This window comes from Pseudophryne corroboree, unplaced genomic scaffold (genome assembly GCF_028390025.1).
Source record: "Pseudophryne corroboree isolate aPseCor3 unplaced genomic scaffold, aPseCor3.hap2 scaffold_1465, whole genome shotgun sequence".
Lineage (NCBI taxonomy): Eukaryota > Metazoa > Chordata > Amphibia > Anura > Myobatrachidae > Pseudophryne > Pseudophryne corroboree.
The window spans coordinates 107,962-129,000 of NW_026968094.1; the positions used below are offsets into that span (position 1 = coordinate 107,962).

The following is a 21,039-nucleotide window of genomic DNA, read 5'->3' on the forward strand; positions in this document are numbered from 1 at the left end:
TTGTGCTTCCTAGCTGTTTTTATAAAATCACTGAATCAAATCTAACTCTGATTACATCAGAGAAGGCCAGGTACCCTACACCGTAACAGGGGGTTTGAAATTTTGACTTGGCTACTTAAAGATCACCAAAATCTGATAACAAGGGAAATTAGGTCCCTGGGTGGGATTGAACCACCAACCTTATGGTTAATAGCTGTACATACTAACTGATTGCGCCACAGAGACACTTTGCAAAAGTCCATACTGACAAAGGCTAATAAGCATTCATCTAAAACGTTTCCTAGAAAAACTTTAAAAAGTCAATAATCTGGAGAGTTTTTGTAAGATGTTTCTTCCATCAACCAACGAAGAAACACATTGGTACTTTCCCATGATGAGTGAGTGCTTCAGGATCTCTTGCACTTATATGTGCAGCAGAGTACTGCAATGGAAGCATGCTGGGCCCATAACCCAGAGGTAGGCAGATTGAAACTATCCTCTGCTATATGCATTTTTTTTTGTCAATTAAAGTAATCCAAAACTGGGATTGATATTTTGTCTCTTTTATTTTTACTTAAAGTACAATAACTTTTACCATTTTAATTTGTTTTAATAGTATATTGACAGTATTGTTTTCTTTCAAAAATCCACTTCATTTTCTTTACCCTATTATTAAAATGGTAATTGACAAAAACAAACTACATTGTCACCAGAAGAGCAATACAAAATGTACAAGTGATATATTAAAATCATCTTTCCAGCTTGAATTTCAATGATGCATTGGGTCAACAATTTTGTGAGAAACATCTTCACCCTTAAATAAAGATTTTATTAATTCCTTACCTGTGTGCTAATTAGATATCATCTTGTTTTCACATTAAACTGACTTCCACATGAGAAAGCAGCAAGGATGCAGTGGCGTTAATGTTTCCTGGTGTCAACCTGTATTATTTCAGTAGACATTGAAATGAGGATACATCTTGCTGCCTTTCCAATGAAGCAAGTTTAATTTAGTAATAGGTGAAAAACCATCCCTACAAAGGTGTTAATCAGAGACTTGGCTTTGTGGACACTTTTCAGAGAACAAATTTGTTAGCATAAAAATAAAGCCAGAAAATGAAGAGCTGTTTAATCACGCAATTTGATTTTTTTGCCAGCATATTTCTTTTTCTCTGCAACCCACTGCTAAATTGTGCTTCCTAGATGTTTTTATAAAATCACTGAATCAAATCTAACTCTGATTACATCAGAGAAGGCCAGGTACCTTACACCATAACAGGGGGTATGAAATTTGACTTGTCTACTTAAAGATCACCAAAATCTGATAACAAGGTCAATTACGTCCCTGGGTGGGATTGAACCACCAACCTTTTGGTTAATAGCCGTACACACTAACTGATTGCGCCACAGAGACACTTTGCAAAAGTACATACTGACAAATGCTAATAAGCATTCATCTAAAACGTTTCCTAGAAAAACTTAAAAAAGTCAATAATCTGGAGCGTTTTTGTAAGATGTTTCTTCTATCAACCAACGAAGAAACACATTGGTACTTTCCCATGATGAGTGAGTGCTTCAGGATCTCTTGCACTTACATGTGCAGCAGAGTACAGCAATGGAAGCATGCTGGGCCCATAACCCAGAGGTAGGCAGATTGAAACTATCCTCTGCTATATGCATTTTTTTGTTTGTTAATTAAAGTAATCCAAAACTGGGATTGATATTTTGGCTCTTTTATTTTTACTTAAAGTACAATAACTTTTACCATTTTAATTTGTTTTAATAGTATATTGACAGTATTGTTTTCTTTCAAAAATCCACTTAATTTTCTTTACCCTATTATTAAAATGGTAATTGACAAAAACAAACTACATTGTCACCAGAAGAGCAATACAAAATGTACAAGTGATATATTAAAATCATCTTTCCAGCTTGAATTTCAATGATGCATTGGGGCAACGATTTTGTGAGAAACATCTTCACCCTTAAATAAAGATTTTCTTAATTCCTTACCTGTGTGCTAATTAGATATCACCTTGTTTTCACATTAAACAGACTTCCACATGAGAAAGCAGCAAGGATGCAGTGGCGTTAATGTTTCCTGGTGTCAACCTGTATTATTTCAGTAGACATTGAAATGAGGATGCATCTTGCTGCCTTTCCAATGAAGCAAGTTTAATTTAGTAATAGGTGAAAAACCATCCTTACAAAGGTGTTAATCAGAGACTTGGCTTTGTGGACACTTTTCAGAGAACAAATTTGTTAGCATAAAAATAAAGCCAGAAAATGAAGAGCTGTTTAATCACTCAATTGGATTTTTCTGCCAGCATATTTTTTTTCTCTGCAACCCACTGCTAAATTGTGCTTCCTAGCTGTTTTTATAAAATCACTGAATCACATCTAACTCTGATTACATCAGAGAAGGCCAGGTACCCTACACCGTAACAGGGGGTTTGAAATTTTGACTTGTCTACTTAAAGATCACCAAAATCAGATAACAAGGGAAATTAGGTCCCTGGGTGGGATTGAACCACCAACCTTATGGTTAATAGCCGTACATACTAACTGATTGCGCCACAGAGACACTTTGCAAAAGTCCATACTGACAAAGGCTAATAAGCATTCATCTAAAACGTTTCCTAGAAAAACTTTAAAAAGTCAATAATCTGGAGAGTTTTTGTAAGATGTTTCTTCCATCAACCAAAGAAGAAACACATTGGTACTTTCCCATGATGAGTGAGTGCTTCAGGATCTCTTGCACTTACATGTGCAGCAGAGTACTGCAATGGAAGCATGCTGGGCCCATAACCCAGAGGTAGGCAGATTGAAACTATCCTCTGCTATATGCATTTTTTTTTTGTTAATTAAAGTAATCCAAAACTGGGATTGATATTTTGTCTCTTTTATTTTTACTTAAAGTACAATAACTTTTACCATTTTAATTTGTTTTAATAGTATATTGACAGTATTGTTTTCTTTCAAAAATCCACTTCATTTTCTTTACCCTATTATTAAAATGGTAATTGACAAAAACAAACTACATTGTCACCAGAAGAGCAATACAAAATGTACAAGTGATATATTAAAATCATATTTCCAGCTTGAATTTCAATGATGCATTGGGGCAACGATTTTGTGAGAAACATCTTCACCCTTAAATAAAGATTTTCTTAATTCCTTACCTGTGTGCTAATTAGATATCACCTTGTTTTCATATTAAACAGACTTCCACATGAGAAAGCAGCAAGGATGCAGTGGCGTTAATGTTTCCTGGTGTCAACTTGTATTATTTCAGTAGACATTGAAATGAGGATGCATCTTGCTGCCTTTCCAATGAAGCAAGTTTAATTTAGTAATAGGTGAAAAACCATCCTTACAAAGGTGTTAATCAGAGACTTGGCTTTGTGGACACTTTTCAGAGAACAAATTTGTTAGCATAAAAATAAAGCCAGAAAATGAAGAGCTGTTTAATCACTCAATTGGATTTTTCTGCCAGCATATTTTTTTTCTCTGCAACCCACTGCTAAATTGTGCTTCCTAGCTGTTTTTATAAAATCACTGAATCAAATCTAACTCTGATTACATCAGAGAAGGCCAGGTACCCTACACCGTAACAGGTGGTTTGAAATTTTGACTTGTCTACTTAAAGATCACCAAAATCTGATAACAAGGGAAATTAGGTCCCTGGGTGGGATTGAACCACCAACCTTATGGTTAATAGCCGTACATACTAACTGATTGCGCCACAGAGACACTTTGCAAAAGTCCATACTGACAAAGGCTAATAAGCATTCATCTAAAACGTTTCCTAGAAAAACTTTAAAAAGTCAATAATCTGGAGAGTTTTTGTAAGATGTTTCTTCCATCAACCAACGAAGAAACACATTGGTACTTTCCCATGATGAGTGAGTGCTTCAGGATCTCTTGCACTTACATGTGCAGCAGAGTACTGCAATGGAAGCATGCTGGGCCCATAACCCAGAGGTAGGCAGATTGAAACTATCCTCTGCTATATGCATTTTTTTTGTCAATTAAAGTAATCCAAAACTGGGATTGATATTTTGTCTCTTTTATTTTTACTTAAAGTACAATAACTTTTACCATTTTAATTTGTTTTAATAGTATATTGACAGTATTGTTTTCTTTCAAAAATCCACTTCATTTTCTTTACCCTATTATTAAAATGGTAATTGACAAAAACAAACTACATTGTCACCAGAAGAGCAATACAAAATGTACAAGTGATATATTAAAATCATCTTTCCAGCTTGAATTTCAATGATGCATTGGGTCAACAATTTTGTGAGAAACATCTTCACCCTTAAATAAAGATTTTCTTAATTCCTTACCTGTGTGCTAATCAGATATCATCTTGTTTTCACATTAAACAGACTTCCACATGAGAAAGCAGCAAGGATGCAGTGGCGTTAATGTTTCCTGGTGTCAACCTGTATTATTTCAGTAGACATTGAAATGAGGATACATCTTGCTGCCTTTCCAATGAAGCAAGTTTAATTTAGTAATAGGTGAAAAACCATCCCTACAAAGGTGTTAATCAGAGACTTGGCTTTGTGGACACTTTTCAGAGAACAAATTTGTTAGCATAAAAATAAAGCCAGAAAATGAAGAGCTGTTTAATCACGCAATTTGATTTTTTTGCCAGCATATTTCTTTTTCTCTGCAACCCACTGCTAAATTGTGCTTCCTAGATGTTTTTATAAAATCACTGAATCACATCTAACTCTGATTACATCAGAGAAGGCCAGGTACCTTACACCATAACAGGGGGTATGAAATTTGACTTGTCTACTTAAAGATCACCAAAATCTGATAACAAGGTCAATTACGTCCCTGGGTGGGATTGAACCACCAACCTTTTGGTTAATAGCCGTACACACTAACTGATTGCGCCACAGAGACACTTTGCAAAAGTACATACTGACAAATGCTAATAAGCATTCATCTAAAACGTTTCCTAGAAAAACTTAAAAAAGTCAATAATCTGGAGCGTTTTTGTAAGATGTTTCTTCTATCAACCAACGAAGAAACACATTGGTACTTTCCCATGATGAGTGAGTGCTTCAGGATCTCTTGCACTTACATGTGCAGCAGAGTACAGCAATGGAAGCATGCTGGGCCCATAACCCAGAGGTAGGCAGATTGAAACTATCCTCTGCTATATGCATTTTTTTGTTTGTTAATTAAAGTAATCCAAAACTGGGATTGATATTTTGGCTCTTTTATTTTTACTTAAAGTACAATAACTTTTACCATTTTAATTTGTTTTAATAGTATATTGACAGTATTGTTTTCTTTCAAAAATCCACTTAATTTTCTTTACCCTATTATTAAAATGGTAATTGACAAAAACAAACTACATTGTCACCAGAAGAGCAATACAAAATGTACAAGTGATATATTAAAATCATCTTTCCAGCTTGAATTTCAATGATGCATTGGGGCAACGATTTTGTGAGAAACATCTTCACCCTTAAATAAAGATTTTCTTAATTCCTTACCTGTGTGCTAATTAGATATCACCTTGTTTTCACATTAAACAGACTTCCACATGAGAAAGCAGCAAGGATGCAGTGGCGTTAATGTTTCCTGGTGTCAACCTGTATTATTTCAGTAGACATTGAAATGAGGATGCATCTTGCTGCCTTTCCAATGAAGCAAGTTTAATTTAGTAATAGGTGAAAAACCATCCTTACAAAGGTGTTAATCAGAGACTTGGCTTTGTGGACACTTTTCAGAGAACAAATTTGTTAGCATAAAAATAAAGCCAGAAAATGAAGAGCTGTTTAATCACTCAATTGGATTTTTCTGCCAGCATATTTTTTTTCTCTGCAACCCACTGCTAAATTGTGCTTCCTAGCTGTTTTTATAAAATCACTGAATCACATCTAACTCTGATTACATCAGAGAAGGCCAGGTACCCTACACCGTAACAGGGGGTTTGAAATTTTGACTTGTCTACTTAAAGATCACCAAAATCAGATAACAAGGGAAATTAGGTCCCTGGGTGGGATTGAACCACCAACCTTATGGTTAATAGCCGTACATACTAACTGATTGCGCCACAGAAACACTTTGCAAAAGTCCATACTGACAAAGGCTAATAAGCATTCATCTAAAACGTTTCCTAGAAAAACTTTAAAAAGTCAATAATCTGGAGAGTTTTTGTAAGATGTTTCTTCCATCAACCAAAGAAGAAACACATTGGTACTTTCCCATGATGAGTGAGTGCTTCAGGATCTCTTGCACTTACATGTGCAGCAGAGTACTGCAATGGAAGCATGCTGGGCCCATAACCCAGAGGTAGGCAGATTGAAACTATCCTCTGCTATATGCATTTTTTTTTGTTAATTAAAGTAATCCAAAACTGGGATTGATATTTTGTCTCTTTTATTTTTACTTAAAGTACAATAACTTTTACCATTTTAATTTGTTTTAATAGTATATTGACAGTATTGTTTTCTTTCAAAAATCCACTTCATTTTCTTTACCCTATTATTAAAATGGTAATTGACAAAAACAAACTACATTGTCACCAGAAGAGCAATACAAAATGTACAAGTGATATATTAAAATCATATTTCCAGCTTGAATTTCAATGATGCATTGGGGCAACGATTTTGTGAGAAACATCTTCACCCTCAAATAAAGATTTTCTTAATTCCTTACCTGTGTGCTAATTAGATATCACCTTGTTTTCATATTAAACAGACTACCACATGAGAAAGCAGCAAGGATGCAGTGGCGTTAATGTTTCCTGGTGTCAACTTGTATTATTTCAGTAGACATTGAAATGAGGATGCATCTTGCTGCCTTTCCAATGAAGCAAGTTTAATTTAGTAATAGGTGAAAAACAATCCTTACAAAGGTGTTAATCAGAGACTTGGCTTTGTGGACACTTTTCAGAGAACAAATTTGTTAGCATAAAAATAAAGCCAGAAAATGAAGAGCTGTTTAATCACTCAATTGGATTTTTCTGCCAGCATATTTTTTTTCTCTGCAACCCACTGCTAAATTGTGCTTCCTAGCTGTTTTTATAAAATCACTGAATCAAATCTAACTCTGATTACATCAGAGAAGGCCAGGTACCCTACACCGTAACAGGGGGTTTGAAATTTTGACTTGTCTACTTAAAGATCACCAAAATCTGATAACAAGGGAAATTAGGTCCCTGGGTGGGATTGAACCACCAACCTTATGGTTAATAGCCGTACATACTAACTGATTGCGCCACAGAGACACTTTGCAAAAGTCCATGCTGACAAAGGCTAATAAGCATTCATCTAAAACGTTTCCTAGAAAAACTTTAAAAAGTCAATAATCTGGAGAGTTTTTGTAAGATGTTTCTTCCATCAACCAACGAAGAAACACATTGGTACTTTCCCATGATGAGTGAGTGCTTCAGGATCTCTTGCACTTACATGTGCAGCAGAGTACTGCAATGGAAGCATGCTGGGCCTATAACCCAGAGGTAGGCAGATTGAAACTATCCTCTGCTATATGCATTTTTTTTGTTAATTAAAGTAATCCAAAACTGGGATTGATATTTTAGCTCTTTTATTTTTACTTAAAGTACAATAACTTTTACCAATTTAATTTGTTTTAATAGTATATTGACAGTATTGTTTTCTTTCAAAAATCCACTTAATAGTATCTCACCTGGCAGGTAAGTAGGAGTTGGGCTAGAGCTGGGGAGGGCCGCTGCTCGGGCACCCCCCTGTCAAGTGAAGGAGATCCAACTGAGGCAGCACAAAGGAACTCTTGAAAGAAGAACAAGGCTAGAGGAAGATCTGAGACAAAGAAATCTGACTTTTACCAGAGCTGACCAGAGGAAAGCATAAACACAGTCCACCACTACCACAAATAATGCAGTCGAGTTTCCCACATTTGGGGAAATCACAGGGGTCAGCATACCCAGAATGCAATGAATGAACCTCACCCTGGGAGAAATATCTTCATGATCATGGTATCTCCTGTGCAAAATAAGTATGATTTGGGATAGGGCTGGGGAGGGCCGCTGCTCAGGCACATCTCTGTCAAGTAAAGGAGATTCAACTGAGGCAGCACAAGGGAACTCTCATCTGGGGACAACAACTGCAGGGAGAACACATATTTTCAGATGAACATGGGAGGGCAGAAGGCTGCCTAATACTGAAGCACCCCCAAACAACAAACCAAATGCAACAACTAGTACAAGCATTCCTGGGGGAAGGCCTGCAGCAGATGGATTTGCATATGGTGATGTCATCCAAGCAGTGGGTCAAAGTTGGCTTCAACCCTCGTCTGCATATGAAAAGAGAAAAGGGGCGTGCAGGGCATGGCGGCCTTTTGTGGCGCTTGGATGACCCCTAGTTCGCATTAAACACCTCCACCCTCCTTCGGTGTGGGGCTCATGTTGGCTATGCCCCAGCCCCTGAAGCATTCAAGCTGATTTCTTGCAGCAGTTGGGCACTGTAACAGCTCCAGAGCTGCTCTGAAAGGCAAGTAAAAAGGTGTGGGCCCTGCAGCACTACCTGTAGTTTGCATTGTGCATTGGAAGGCACAAAGTAAGCAGACGGGAGAAGTCAGGATAGTGCGCAAGGGCATAGAAGGGAGCGGCTCAAGAAAAGAGAAGTGGAAACAGACAGCAAACTAGGCTGGAGATAGACCTGAGACAAAGAGATCTGAATTATACGAGAGCCGACCAGGGGAAACACAAATTATGCAGTCAAGTTTCCCACATTTGGGGAAATCGCAGGATCAGCACACCCAGAGTGCAATGGGTGAGCCTTGCCCTGGGAGAAGCACCTTCCTGATCATAGTATATCACCTGGCAGGTAAGCAGGAGTTGGGCTAGAGCTGGGGAGGGTCGCTGCTCGGGCACCCGCCTGTCAAGTGAAGGAGATCCAACTGAGGCAGCACAAGGGAACTCTCGAAAGAAGAACAAGGCTAGAGGAAGATCTGAGACAAAGAAATCTGACTTTTACCAGAGCTGACCAGAGGAAAGCACAAACACAGTCCCCCACTACCACAAATAATGCAGTCGAGTTTCCCACATTTGGGGAAATCACAGGGGTCAGCATACCCAGAATGCAATGAATGAACCTCACCCTGGGAGAACAATCTTCATGACCATTGTATCTCCTATGCAAAATAAGTATGATTTGGGATAGGGCTGGGGAGGGCCGCTGCTCAGGCACATCTCTGTCAAGTAAAGGAGATTCAACTGAGGCAGCACAAGGGAACTCTCATCTGGGGACAACAACTGCAGGGAGAACACATATTTTCAGATGAACATGGGAGGGCAGAAGGCTGCCTAATACTGAAGCACCCCCAAACAACAAACCAAATGCAACAACTAGTGCAAGCATTCCTGGGGGAAGGTCTGCAGAAGACGGATTTGCATACGGTGATGTCATCCAAGCAGTGGGTCAAAGTTGGCTTCAACCCTCGTCTGCATATGAAAAGAGAAAAGGGGCGTGCAGGGCATGGTGGCCTTTTGTGGCGCTTGGATGACCCCTAGTTCGCATTAAACACCTCCACCCTCCTTCGGTGTGGGGCTCATGTTGGCTATGCCCCAGCCCCTGAAGCATTCAAGCTGATTTCTTGCAGCAGCTGGGCACTGTAACAGCTCCAGAGCTGCTCTGTAAGGCGAGTAAAAGGGTGTGGGCCCTGCAGCACTACCTGTAGTTCGCATTGTGCGTTGGAAGGCACAAATTAAGCAGACGGGAGAAGTCAGGATAGTGCGCAAGGGCATAGAAGGGAGCGACTCAAGAAAAGAGAAGTGGAAACAGACAGCAAACTAGTCTGGAGAGAGACCTGAGACAAAGAGATCTGAATTATACGAGAGCCGACCAGGGGAAACACAAATTATGCAGTCAAGTTTCCCACATTTGGGGAAATCGCAGGAGCAGCACACCCAGAGTGCAATGGGTGAGCCTTGCCCTGGGAGAAGCACCTTCATGATCATAGTATCTCACCTGGCAGGTAAGAAGGAGTTGGGATAGAGCTGGGGAGGGTCGCTGCTCGGGCACCCCCCTGTCAAGTGAAGGAGATCCAACTGAGGCAGCACAAGGAAACTCTCGAAAGAAGAACAAGGCTAGAGGAAGATCTGAGACAAATAAATCTGACTTTTACCAGAGCTGACCAGAGGAAAGAACAAACACAGTCCCCCACTACCACAAATAATGCAGTCGAGTTTCCCACATTTGGGGAAATCACAGGGGTCAGCATACCCAGAATGCAATGAATGAACCTCACCCTGGGAGAACAATCTTCATGACCATGGTATCTCCTATGCAAAATAAGTATGATTTGGGATAGGGCTGGGGAGGGCCGCTGCTCAGGCACATCTCTGTCAAGTAAAGGAGATTCAACTGAGGCAGCACAAGGGAACTCTCATCTGGGGACAACAACTGCAGGGAGAACACATATTTTCAGATGAACATGGGAGGGCAGAAGGCTGCCTAATACTGAAGCACCCCCAAACAACAAACCAAATGCAACAACTAGTGCAAGCATTCCTGGGGGAAGGCCTGCAGCAGATGGATTTGCATATGGTGATGTCATCCAAGCAGTGGGTCAAAGTTGGCTTCAACCCTCGTCTGCATATGAAAAGAGAAAAGGGGCGTGCAGGGCATGGCGGCCTTTTGCGGCGCTTGGATGACCCCTAGTTCGCATTAAACATCTCCACCCTCCTTCGGTGTGGGGCTCATGTTGGCTATGCCCCAGCCCCTGAAGCATTCAAGCTGATTTCTTGCAGCAGCTGGGCACTGTAACAGCTCCAGAGCTGCTCTGTACGGCAAATAAAAGGGTGTGGGCCCTGCAGCACTACCTGTAGTTTGCATTGTGCGTTGGAAGGCACAAATTAAGCAGACGGGAGAAGTCAGGATAGTGCGCAAGGGCATAGAAGGGAGCGGCTCAAGAAAAGAGAAGTGGAAACAGACAGCAAACTAGTCTGGAGAGAGACCTGAGACAAAGAGATCTGAATTATACGAGAGCCGACCAGGGGAAACACAAATTATGCAGTCAAGTTTCCCACATTTGGGGAAATCGCAGGAGCAGCACACCCAGAGTGAAATGGGTGAGCCTTGCCCTGGGAGAAGCACCTTCATGATCATAGTATCTCACCTAGCAGGTAAGTAGGAGTTGGGCTAGAGCTGGGGAGGGTCGCTGCTCGGGCACCCCCCTGTCAAGTGAAGGAGATACAACTGAGGCAGCACAAGGAAACTCTCGAAAGAAGAACAAGGCTAGAGGAAGATCTGAGACAAATAAATCTGACTTTTACCAGAGCTGACCAGAGGAAAGAACAAACACAGTCCCCCACTACCACAAATAATGCAGTCGAGTTTCCCACATTTGGGGAAATCATAGGGGTCAGCATACCCAGAATGCAATGAATGAACCTAACCCTGGGAGAACAATCTTCATGACCATGGTATCTCCTATGCAAAATAAGTATGATTTGGGATAGGGCTGGGGAGGGCCGCTGCTCAGGCACATCTCTGTCAAGTAAAGGAGATTCAACTGAGGCAGCACAAGGGAACTCTCATCTGGGGACAACAACTGCAGGGAGAACACATATTTTCAGATGAACACGGGAGGGCAGAAGGCTGTCTAATATTGAAGCACCCCCAAACAACAAACCAAATGCAACAACTAGTACAAGCATTCCTGGGGGAAGGTCTGCAGAAGACGGATTTGCATACGGTGATGTCATCCAAGCAGTGGGCCAAAGTTGTCTGGAACCCTCATCTGCATATGAAAAGAGAAAAGGGGTATGCAGGGCATGGCGGCCTTTTGCGGCGCTTGGATGACCCCTAGTTCGCATTAAACACCCCCACCCTCCTTCGGTGTGGGGCTCATGTTGGCTATGCCCCAGCCCCTGAAGCATTCAAGCTGATTTCTTGCAGCAGCTGGGCACTGTAACAGCTCCAGAGCTGCTCTGTAAGGCAAGTAAAAGGGTGTGGGCCCTGCAGCACTACCTGTAGTTCGTATTGTGCATTGTAAGGCACAAAGTAAGCAGACGGGAGGAGAAGTCAGGATAGTGCACAAGGGTATAGAAGGGAGGGGCTCAAGAAAAAAGAAGTGGAAACAGACAGCAAACTAGGCTGGAGATAGACCTGAGACAAAGAGATCTGAATTATACGAGAGCCGACCAGAGGAAACACAAATTATGCAGTCAAGTGTCCCACATTTGGGGAAATCACAGGAGCAGCACACCCAGAGTGCAATGGGTGAGCCTTGCCCTGGGAGAAGCACCTTCCTGATCATAGTATCTCACCTGGCAGGTAAGTATGAGATGGGCTAGAGCTGGGGAGGGTCGCTGCTCGGGCACCCCCCTGTCAAGTGAAGGAGATCCAACTGAGGCAGCACAAGGGAACTCTCGAAAGAAGAACAAGGCTAGAGGAAGATCTGAGACAAAGAAATCTGACTTTTACCAGAGCTGACCAGAGGAAAGCACAAACACAGTCCTCCACTACCACAAATAATGCAGTCGAGTTTCCCACATTTGGGGAAATCATAGGGGTCAGCATACCCAGAATGCAATGAATGAACCTCACCCTGGGAGATCAATCTTCATGACCATGGTATCTCCTATGCAAAATAAGTATGATTTGGGATAGGGCTGGGGAGGGCCGCTGCTCAGGCACATCTCTGTCAAGTAAAGGAGATTCAACAGAGGCAGCACAAGGGAACTCTCATCTGGGGACAACAACTGCAGGGAGAACACATATTTTCAGATGAACATGGGAGGGCAGAAGGCTGCCTAATACTGAAGCACCCCCAAACAACAAACCAAATGCAACAACTAGTACAAGCATTCCAGGGGGAAGGTCTGCAGAAGACGGATTTGCATACGGTGATGTCATCCAAGCAGTGGGCCAAAGTTGGCTGGAACCCTCATCTACATATGAAAAGAGAAAAGGGGTATGCAGGGCATGGCGGCCTTTTGCGGCGCTTGGATGACCCCTAGTTTGCATTAAACACCCCCACCCTCCTTCGGTGTGGGGCTCATGTTGGCCATGCCCCAGCCCCTGAAGCATTCAAGCTGATTTCTTGCAGCAGCTGGGCACTGTAACAGCTCCAGAGCTGCTCTGTAAGGCAAGTAAAAAGGTGTGGGCCCTGCAGCACTACCTGTAGTTTGCATTGTGCATTGGAAGGCACAAAGTAAGCAGACGGGAGGAGAAGTCAGGATAGTGCACAAGGGTATAGAAGGGAGAGGCTCAAGAAAAAAGAAGTGGAAACAGACAGCAAACTAGGCTGGAGATAGACCTGAGACAAAGAGATCTGAATTATACGAGAGCCGACCAGAGAAAACACAAATTATGCAGTCAAGTGTCCCACATTTGGGGAAATCACAGGAGCAGCACACCCAGAGTGCAATGGGTGAGCCTTGCCCTGGGAGAAGCACCTTCCTGATCATAGTATCTCACCTGGCAGGTAAGTATGAGATGGGCTAGAGCTGGGGAGGGTCGCTGCTCGGGCACCCCCCTGTCAAGTGAAGGAGATCCAACTGAAGCAGCACAAGGGAACTCTCGAAAGAAGAACAAGGCTAGAGGAAGATCTGAGACAAAGAAATCTGACTTTTACCAGAGCTGACCAGAGGAAAGCACAAACACAGTCCTCCACTACCACAAATAATGCAGTCGAGTTTCCCACATTTGGGGAAATCATAGGGGTCAGCATACCCAGAATGCAATGAATGAACCTCACCCTGGGAGATCAATCTTCATGACCATGGTATCTCCTATGCAAAATAAGTATGATTTGGGATAGGGCTGGGGAGGGCCGCTGCTCAGGCACATCTCTGTCAAGTAAAGGAGATTCAACAGAGGCAGCACAAGGGAACTCTCATCTGGGGACAACAACTGCAGGGAGAACACATATTTTCAGATGAATATGGGAGGGCAGAAGGCTGCCTAATACTGAAGCACCCCCAAACAACAAACCAAATGCAACAACTAGTACAAGCATTCCTGGGGGAAGGTCTGCAGAAGACGGATTTGCATACGGTGATGTCATCCAAGCAGTGGGCCAAAGTTGGCTGGAACCCTCATCTACATATGAAAAGAGAAAAGGGGTATGCAGGGCATGGCGGCCTTTTGCGGCGCTTGGATGACCCCTAGTTTGCATTAAACACCCCCACCCTCCTTCGGTGTGGGGCTCATGTTGGCCATGCCCCAGCCCCTGAAGCATTCAAGCTGATTTCTTGCAGCAGCTGGGCACTGTAACAGCTCCAGAGCTGCTCTGTAAGGCAAGTAAAAAGGTGTGGGCCCTGCAGCACTACCTGTAGTTTGCATTGTGCATTGGAAGGCACAAAGTAAGCAGACTGGAGGAGAAGTCAGGATAGTGCACAAGGGTATAGAAGGGAGGGGCTCAAGAAAAATGAAGTGGAAACAGACAGCAAACTAGGCTGGAGAGAGACCTGAGACAAAGAGATCTGAATCATATGAGAGCCGACCAGGGGAAACACAAATTATGCAGTCAAGTTTCCCACATTTGCGGAAATCGCAGGGGCAGCACACCCAGAGTGCAATGGGTGAGCCTTGCCCTGGGAGAAGCAACTTCATGATCATAGTATCTCACCTGGCAGGTAAGTAGGAGTTGGGCTAGAGCTGGGGAGGGTCGCTGCTCGGGCACCCCCCTGTCAAGTGAAGGAAATCCAACTGAGGCAGCACAAGGGAACTCTCGAAAGAAGAACAAGGCTAGAGGAAAATCTGAGACAAAGAAATCTGACTTTTACCAGAGCTGACCAGAGGAAAGCACAAACACAGTCCCCCACTACCACAAATAATGCAGTCGAGTTTCCCACATTTGGGGAAATCACAGGGGTCAGCATACCCAGAATGCAATGAATGAACCTCACCCTGGGAGAACAATCTTCATGACCATGGTATCTCCTATGCAAAATAAGTATGATTTGGGATCAGTGGCGTAACTAGAAATTTTTCTCCCCCAAGCCAAAAAATTATTTGGCGCTCCCCACAATTGGCACTATTAAAGGGATAAATGTGCGCGCGCCGCAAAATAGGGTGTGTGGCTTCGTTGGGATGGGCGTGGCTTTACTGTTCCAGTGGGACCTGTTGGACAAGTGGTCCGGATCCCACCTACACACGCACCGGAGGATAATCCTGTCTTCCAAGACCAGAATCTCACTCCATTGGTGGCTGCACAGTTCTCACCTCCTAGAGGGGCGAAGGTTCGGGATCCAGGACTGGATCCTAGGGACCATGGATGCAACCCTCCGAGGCTGGGGAGCAGTCACACAGGGGGAAAACGTCCAAGGAAGATGGTCAAGTCGGGAAAATCTCTGTGCTACAGTATCGTCACCATGTAGTTATAACAACACCGCAAAACCACCAAAAGACGTGTTTTGGTAGAGGGACTGCTGGAGGGGCCCATTGGGGCCCCCAGTTTGCTACCCCACCCCAGTATACCTGTGCTGTAGCCAGTGGAAGGGGCACTATCTTCCCGGTGATCTCTTCGGGAAGATGGTGCCGCACATAGAAAGCAAAGACTCTGGCTGCACTCTCCTGCCCTCGCTCTAAGCAAGGTGATCGGGCCACAAAAGGACCCCTGTCGGACCCCGGCCTGTGGGCCACAAAAGGATGCATTGGGGGCGGCATGCGGCCCATGGGTTTGACACCCCTGCCCTAGAGTATCAAAATTTGTTTCACGGCACCCCTAGGCCAAAGTTTTTTTTATTGAGAAATTCAGAAAAAAATATAAAATTAAGTAAATTGTGTTTATAGCATGTCATCCTCAGGTTCAGTTATGTTGTGAGGGAATGGTTTTGCCAATTTAATAAAGTATAAATAATTTTAATTGGTCCTGGACCACCAAACTATGCTACCAGTGCAAGAACCCCAGTTTGGAAACTACTGCCATAAAATAAACCTTTTTTGTTTTTTTTAAACTACATGTAATACACCTTAGATCTCAGTTCCTAAAAGGTTTTAAACCTTTGCATACAGTAAACTACACATATTTAAAAATCCTACACCGGGCACAAGTGCTCACGGGCCAATTTCATGGCAGTCTCGGATAGGAGGGCATTGTGGATTCACCAAGGGAATGCTGATGCTGACTCCAAGAAGAAAGGGAGTCTCTTCCCTATGAAGGTGAAGCCTTGTTTGGCGACGGCCTAGTTAATTTGATCTCGGCAGCTCCCGCAGGTAAGTCATCCTTCTTGCCCTATGTTCCCTCTCAACGGATGAAGACGCATCATTATCTGACGCAGTCATTTCGGCCCAATAGATATGCAAGAAGTTAAGATTCCCCTTTCTTTGCAGGTAGAGGAAGGAAAAGAGGGAAGAGGTCTGTAGCCTCTTCAAGATCGCAGGAGCAGAGATCGTCCTCTGCTTTTGCCAAATCCACTGCATGACGCTGGGGCTCTCTTGCAGGAGCCCGCACCAGTGGGGGGCACGTCTAAAACTCTTCAGTCAGATCTGGATTCATTCGGACCTGGACTCGTGGGTTTTACAAATAGTGTCCCAAGGGTACAAACTGGGGTTTCAAGACGTTCCCCCTCACCGATTGTTCAAATCAGCCTTAGTCAGCAGGGAGAAGGTTTTTATTCAAGCCTCTTCGTGGTCCCGAAGCCGGACGGCTCAGTCAGACCAATCTTAAATCTGAAATCCCTTAATTTCTACCTAAAGAAATTCAATTTCAAGATGGAATCTCTCAGGGTAGTGATCTCCAGTCCGGGGGATAAAGGAGATTTCATGGTTTTGGTAGACATAAAGGATGCCTACTTATATGTTCCCATTTAGCCACTGCATCAAGCTACCTGAGGTTTGCAATTCAGGATTGTCATTACTAATTTCAGACGTTGCCATTTGGTCTGTCCACGGCTCCGAGGATTTTCACCAGGGTGATGGCGGAAATGATGGTTCTCCTTCGCAAGCAAGGAGTCACAATTATCCCGTACTTGGATGATCTCCTGATAAAGGCGAGATCCAGGGACCAGTTGGTGCAAAACATCTACTCTCCCTGACAGTTCTTCAACAACATGGTTGGCTCCTAAACTTGCCAAAATCGCAGTTGGTCCCAATGACGCGGTTGTTGTTTTTGGGAGTGATACTGGACACAGAAGAGGTTTTCTTCTAGTGGAAAGGCTCTGGAGATCCAGAGTCTGGTCAAACAAATTCTGAAACCAGCAAGAGTGTTAATCCATCATTGCATTCAGTTGCTGGGGAAGATGGTTGCGGCCTACGAGGCCATTCAGTTTGGCAGGTTCCATGCCAGAGTGTTCCAGTGGGACCTGTTGGACAAGTGGTCCGGATCCCACCTACACATGCACCGGAGGATAATCCTGTCTTCCAAGACCAGAATCTCACTCCATTGGTGGCTGCACAGTTCTCACCACCTAGAGGGGCGATGGTTCGGGATCCAGGACGGGATCCTAGGGACCACGGATGCAACCCTCTGAGGCTGGAGAGCAGTCACACAGGGGGAAAACATCCAAGGAAGATGGTCAAGTCTTCCTTGGATGTTTTCATCTCCACATAAATGTTCTGGAGTTAAGGGCCATTTAATAACTGCAGACACAGTACGCACTGGGACGGGTGCCCAGCATCCTCTACGGACTAAGAGAAAAGGATTTACCGGTAGGTATTAAAATCCTATTTTCTCTAACGTCCTAGAGGATGCTGGGGACTCCGTAAGGACCATGGGGATAGACGGGCTCCGCAGGAGACATGGGCACTTTAAGAAAGACTTTAGTTCTGGGTGTGCACTGGCTCCTCCCTCTATGCCCCTCCTCCAGACCTCAGTTTGATACTGTACCCAGTGGAGACTGGGTGCTTTTCAGGAGCTCTCCTGAGCTTTCTGACAGAAAGTATTTTGTTAGGTTTTTCATTTTCAGGGAGCACTGCTGGCAACAGACTCCCTCATCGAGGGACTGAGGGGAGAGAAGCAGCCCTACTCTCTGAGTTGCAAAGTCCTGCTTCTTAGGCTACTGGACACCATTAGCTCCAGTGGGATTGGTACGCAGGATCTCACCCTCGCCGTCCGTCCCAGAGCCGCGCCGCCGTCCCCCTCGCAGAGCCGGAAGATAGAAGCCGGGTGAGTATGAGAAGAAAAGAAGACTTCAGAGGCGGCAGAAGACTTCATGATCTTCACTGAGGTAACGCACAGCACTGCAGCTGTGCGCCTTTGCTCCCATACACCTCACATACTCCGGTCACTGTAAGGGTGCAGGGCGCAGGGGGGGCGCCCTGGGCAGCAATATAAACCTCTTTCGCAAAAATATAACATATATACAGCTGGGCACTTTATATATGTATAAGCCCCCACCAATTTTACAGTTTAAGCGGGACAGAAGCCCACCTCCGAGGGGGCGGGGCTTCTCCCTCAGCACTCACCAGCGCCATTTTTTCTCCACAGCACCGCTGAGAGGAAGCTCCCCGGACTCTACCCTGCTTATACCACGTTAGACAAGAGGGTTGAAAAGAGGGGGGGGGGGCACATAATTTGCAAATTACATACAGCAGCACTACTGGGCAAACATTAAGTTACTGTTTTATTCCTGGGTTATATAGCGCTGGGGGGTGTGCTGGCATACTCTCTCTCTGTCTCTCCAAAGGGCCTTGTGGGGAAACTGTCTTCAGAAAAAGCATTCCCTGTGTGTGAAGTGTGTCGGTACACGTGTGTCGACATGTCTGAGGAAGAAGGCTATATTAGAGAGGAGCGGGAGCAAATGAATGTGGTGTCTCCGCCGACAGCTGATTGGATGGATATGTGGAATGTTTTAAATGCCTACCCTCCCCCCCCCTCCCCTCCCCTCCCCTGCTGTTTGTCTGGCCACCATCCCCTCCCCTCCCCTGCTGTGTGTCCGGCCACCCTCCCCTCCCCTGCTGTGTGTCCGGCCTACCCCCCCCTCCCCTGCTGCGTGTCCAGCCCCCCCCCCTAACCTGTTGTGTGTCCAGCCCCCCCCTCACCTGCTGTGTGTCCAGCACCCCCCCCTCACCTGCTGTGTGTCCAGCCCCCCCCTCACCTGCTGTGTGTCCAGCCCCCCCCCCCCTCACCTGCTGTGTGTCCAGCCCCCCCCTCACCTGCTGTGTGTCCGGCCCCCCCCTCACCTGCTGTGTGTCCAGCCCCCCCCCCCCTCACCTGCTGTGTGTCCAGCCCCCCCCTCACCTGCTGTGTGTCCAGCCACCCCCCCTCCCCTGCTGTGTGTCCGGCCTACCCCCCCCCCTCCCTGCTGTTTGTCCGGCCACCCTCCCCTCCCCTGCTGTGTGACCTGCCTACCCCCCCCCTCCCTGCTGTTTGTCCGGCCACCCTCCCCTCCCCTGCTGTGTGTCCGGCCACCCTCCCCTCCCCTGCTGTGTGTCCGGCCTACCCCCCCCTCCCCTGCTGCGTGTCCGGCCTACCCCCCCCTCCCCTGTTGTGTGTCCAGCCCCCCCCCCTCACTTGTTGTGTGTCCAGCCCCCCCCTCACCTGCTGTGTGTCCAGCACCCCCCCCTCACCTGCTGTGTGTCCAGCCCCCCCCCCCTCACCTGCTGTGTGTCCAGCCCCCCCCCCCTCACCTGCTGTGTGTCCAGCCCCCCCCCTCACCTGCTGTGTGTCCGGCCCCCCCCCCTCACCTGCTGTGTGTCCAGCCCCCCCCCTCACCTGCTGTGTGTCCAGCCCCCCCCTCACCTGCTGTGTGTCCAGCCACCCCCCCCTCCCCTGCTGTGTGTCCGGCCTACCCCCCCCTCCCTGCTGTTTGTCCGGCCACCCTCCCCTCCCCTGTTGTGTGACCTGCCTCCCCCCCCTCCCTGCTGTGTGTCCAGCCACCCCCCCCCTCGCCTGCTGTGTGTCCGGCCTACCCTCCCCCCCCTCCCCTCCCCTGCTGTTTGTCTGGCCACCATCCCCTCCCCTCCCCTGCTGTGTGTTCGGCAACTCCCCCCTCTTCCCGCTGTGTTCGGCCACCCCCTACCCCCTCCCCTCCCTGCCGTGTGTCCGGTCACCCTCCCCTCTCTGCTGTGTGTCCAGCCACCCCCCCCCTCTCTGCTGTGTGTCCGGCCACCCCCCCCAGACACGCAGCGCCTGACATAAACAGACATGCAACGCCTGACACGCATACGCATATGCAGCGCCTGACACACACGCACACACACAGCACCTGACACACACACACACACACACAGCACCTGACACACACGCACACACACAGCACCTGACACACACACACACAGCACCTGACACTCACACAGACCTGACACACGCGCACACACACTCAAACGCAGCACCTGACACACACGCAGCACCTGACACACGCACACACAGACGCAGCACCTGACACTCACACGGACCTGACACACACGCACACACTCACACGCGGCGCCTGACGCACATAGACATGCGGCGCCTGACGCACACGCGGCGCCTGACTCACACGCGGCGCCTGACTCACACGCGGCGCCTGACAGATACGCGGCGCCTGACAGACACGCGGCGCCTGACACACACGCACAGGTAGCGCCTGGCACACACGCACAGGCAGCGCCTGGCACACACGCACAGGCAGCGCCTGGCACACACGCACAGGCAGCGCCTGACACACACGCAGCGCCTGACACACATAGACACGCAGCGCCTGACACACACAGACACGCAGCGCCTGACACACACAGACACGCAGCGCCTGACGCACAGGCAGCGCCTGACACACACGCACATGCACAGGCAGCGCCTGACACACGCAGCGCCTGACACACGCAGCGCCTGACACACACACGCACCTGACACTCACATGCTCCTGACACACGCAGCACCTGACATACTCACACGCAGCACCTGACACACACGCAGACACGCAGCATCTGACACACACACACGCAGCACCTGACACACACACGCAGCACCTGACACACAAACACGCAGACACGCAGCGCCTGACACACACGCAGACACGCAGCGCCTGACACACACGCAGACACGCAGCGCCTGACACACACGCAGACACGCAGCGCCTGACACACACGCAGCGCCTGACACACACGCAGCGCCTGACACACACGCAGCACCTGACACACACGCAGACACGCAGCGCCTGACACACACGCAGACACGCAG

At 46.4% G+C, this 21,039-nt stretch overlaps 12 non-coding genes and 1 pseudogene across 12 annotated transcripts; all 13 read right to left on the reverse strand.

The window, feature by feature from the left end:
- Positions 1-7,823: 7,823 nt before the first annotated feature.
- On the reverse strand, positions 7,824-7,987 carry LOC134997768 (U1 spliceosomal RNA). Its single transcript, XR_010200153.1, has one exon. It is a non-coding gene; the product is annotated as a U1 spliceosomal RNA (small nuclear RNA).
- A 671-nt stretch (positions 7,988-8,658) lies between these two features.
- Positions 8,659-8,821, reverse strand: LOC134997772 (U1 spliceosomal RNA). Its single transcript, XR_010200157.1, has one exon. It is a non-coding gene; the product is annotated as a U1 spliceosomal RNA (small nuclear RNA).
- A 152-nt stretch (positions 8,822-8,973) lies between these two features.
- LOC134997760 (U1 spliceosomal RNA) lies at positions 8,974-9,137 on the reverse strand. The gene has a single exon (XR_010200147.1). It is a non-coding gene; the product is annotated as a U1 spliceosomal RNA (small nuclear RNA).
- Positions 9,138-9,808: 671 nt separating this feature from the next.
- Positions 9,809-9,971, reverse strand: LOC134997771 (U1 spliceosomal RNA). Its single transcript, XR_010200156.1, has one exon. It is a non-coding gene; the product is annotated as a U1 spliceosomal RNA (small nuclear RNA).
- A 152-nt stretch (positions 9,972-10,123) lies between these two features.
- LOC134997762 (U1 spliceosomal RNA) lies at positions 10,124-10,287 on the reverse strand. The gene has a single exon (XR_010200149.1). It is a non-coding gene; the product is annotated as a U1 spliceosomal RNA (small nuclear RNA).
- Positions 10,288-10,958: 671 nt separating this feature from the next.
- LOC134997773 (U1 spliceosomal RNA) lies at positions 10,959-11,121 on the reverse strand. Its single transcript, XR_010200158.1, has one exon. It is a non-coding gene; the product is annotated as a U1 spliceosomal RNA (small nuclear RNA).
- Positions 11,122-11,273: 152 nt separating this feature from the next.
- Positions 11,274-11,437, reverse strand: LOC134997767 (U1 spliceosomal RNA). The gene has a single exon (XR_010200152.1). It is a non-coding gene; the product is annotated as a U1 spliceosomal RNA (small nuclear RNA).
- Positions 11,438-12,111: 674 nt separating this feature from the next.
- LOC134997770 (U1 spliceosomal RNA) lies at positions 12,112-12,274 on the reverse strand. Its single transcript, XR_010200155.1, has one exon. It is a non-coding gene; the product is annotated as a U1 spliceosomal RNA (small nuclear RNA).
- A 152-nt stretch (positions 12,275-12,426) lies between these two features.
- On the reverse strand, positions 12,427-12,590 carry LOC134997765 (U1 spliceosomal RNA). Its single transcript, XR_010200150.1, has one exon. It is a non-coding gene; the product is annotated as a U1 spliceosomal RNA (small nuclear RNA).
- A 674-nt stretch (positions 12,591-13,264) lies between these two features.
- Positions 13,265-13,427, reverse strand: LOC134997769 (U1 spliceosomal RNA). Its single transcript, XR_010200154.1, has one exon. It is a non-coding gene; the product is annotated as a U1 spliceosomal RNA (small nuclear RNA).
- A 152-nt stretch (positions 13,428-13,579) lies between these two features.
- Positions 13,580-13,743, reverse strand: LOC134997766 (U1 spliceosomal RNA). Its single transcript, XR_010200151.1, has one exon. It is a non-coding gene; the product is annotated as a U1 spliceosomal RNA (small nuclear RNA).
- Positions 13,744-14,438: 695 nt separating this feature from the next.
- Positions 14,439-14,580, reverse strand: LOC134997774 (U1 spliceosomal RNA; annotated as a pseudogene).
- Positions 14,581-14,732: 152 nt separating this feature from the next.
- On the reverse strand, positions 14,733-14,896 carry LOC134997761 (U1 spliceosomal RNA). Its single transcript, XR_010200148.1, has one exon. It is a non-coding gene; the product is annotated as a U1 spliceosomal RNA (small nuclear RNA).
- Positions 14,897-21,039: the final 6,143 nt, after the last annotated feature.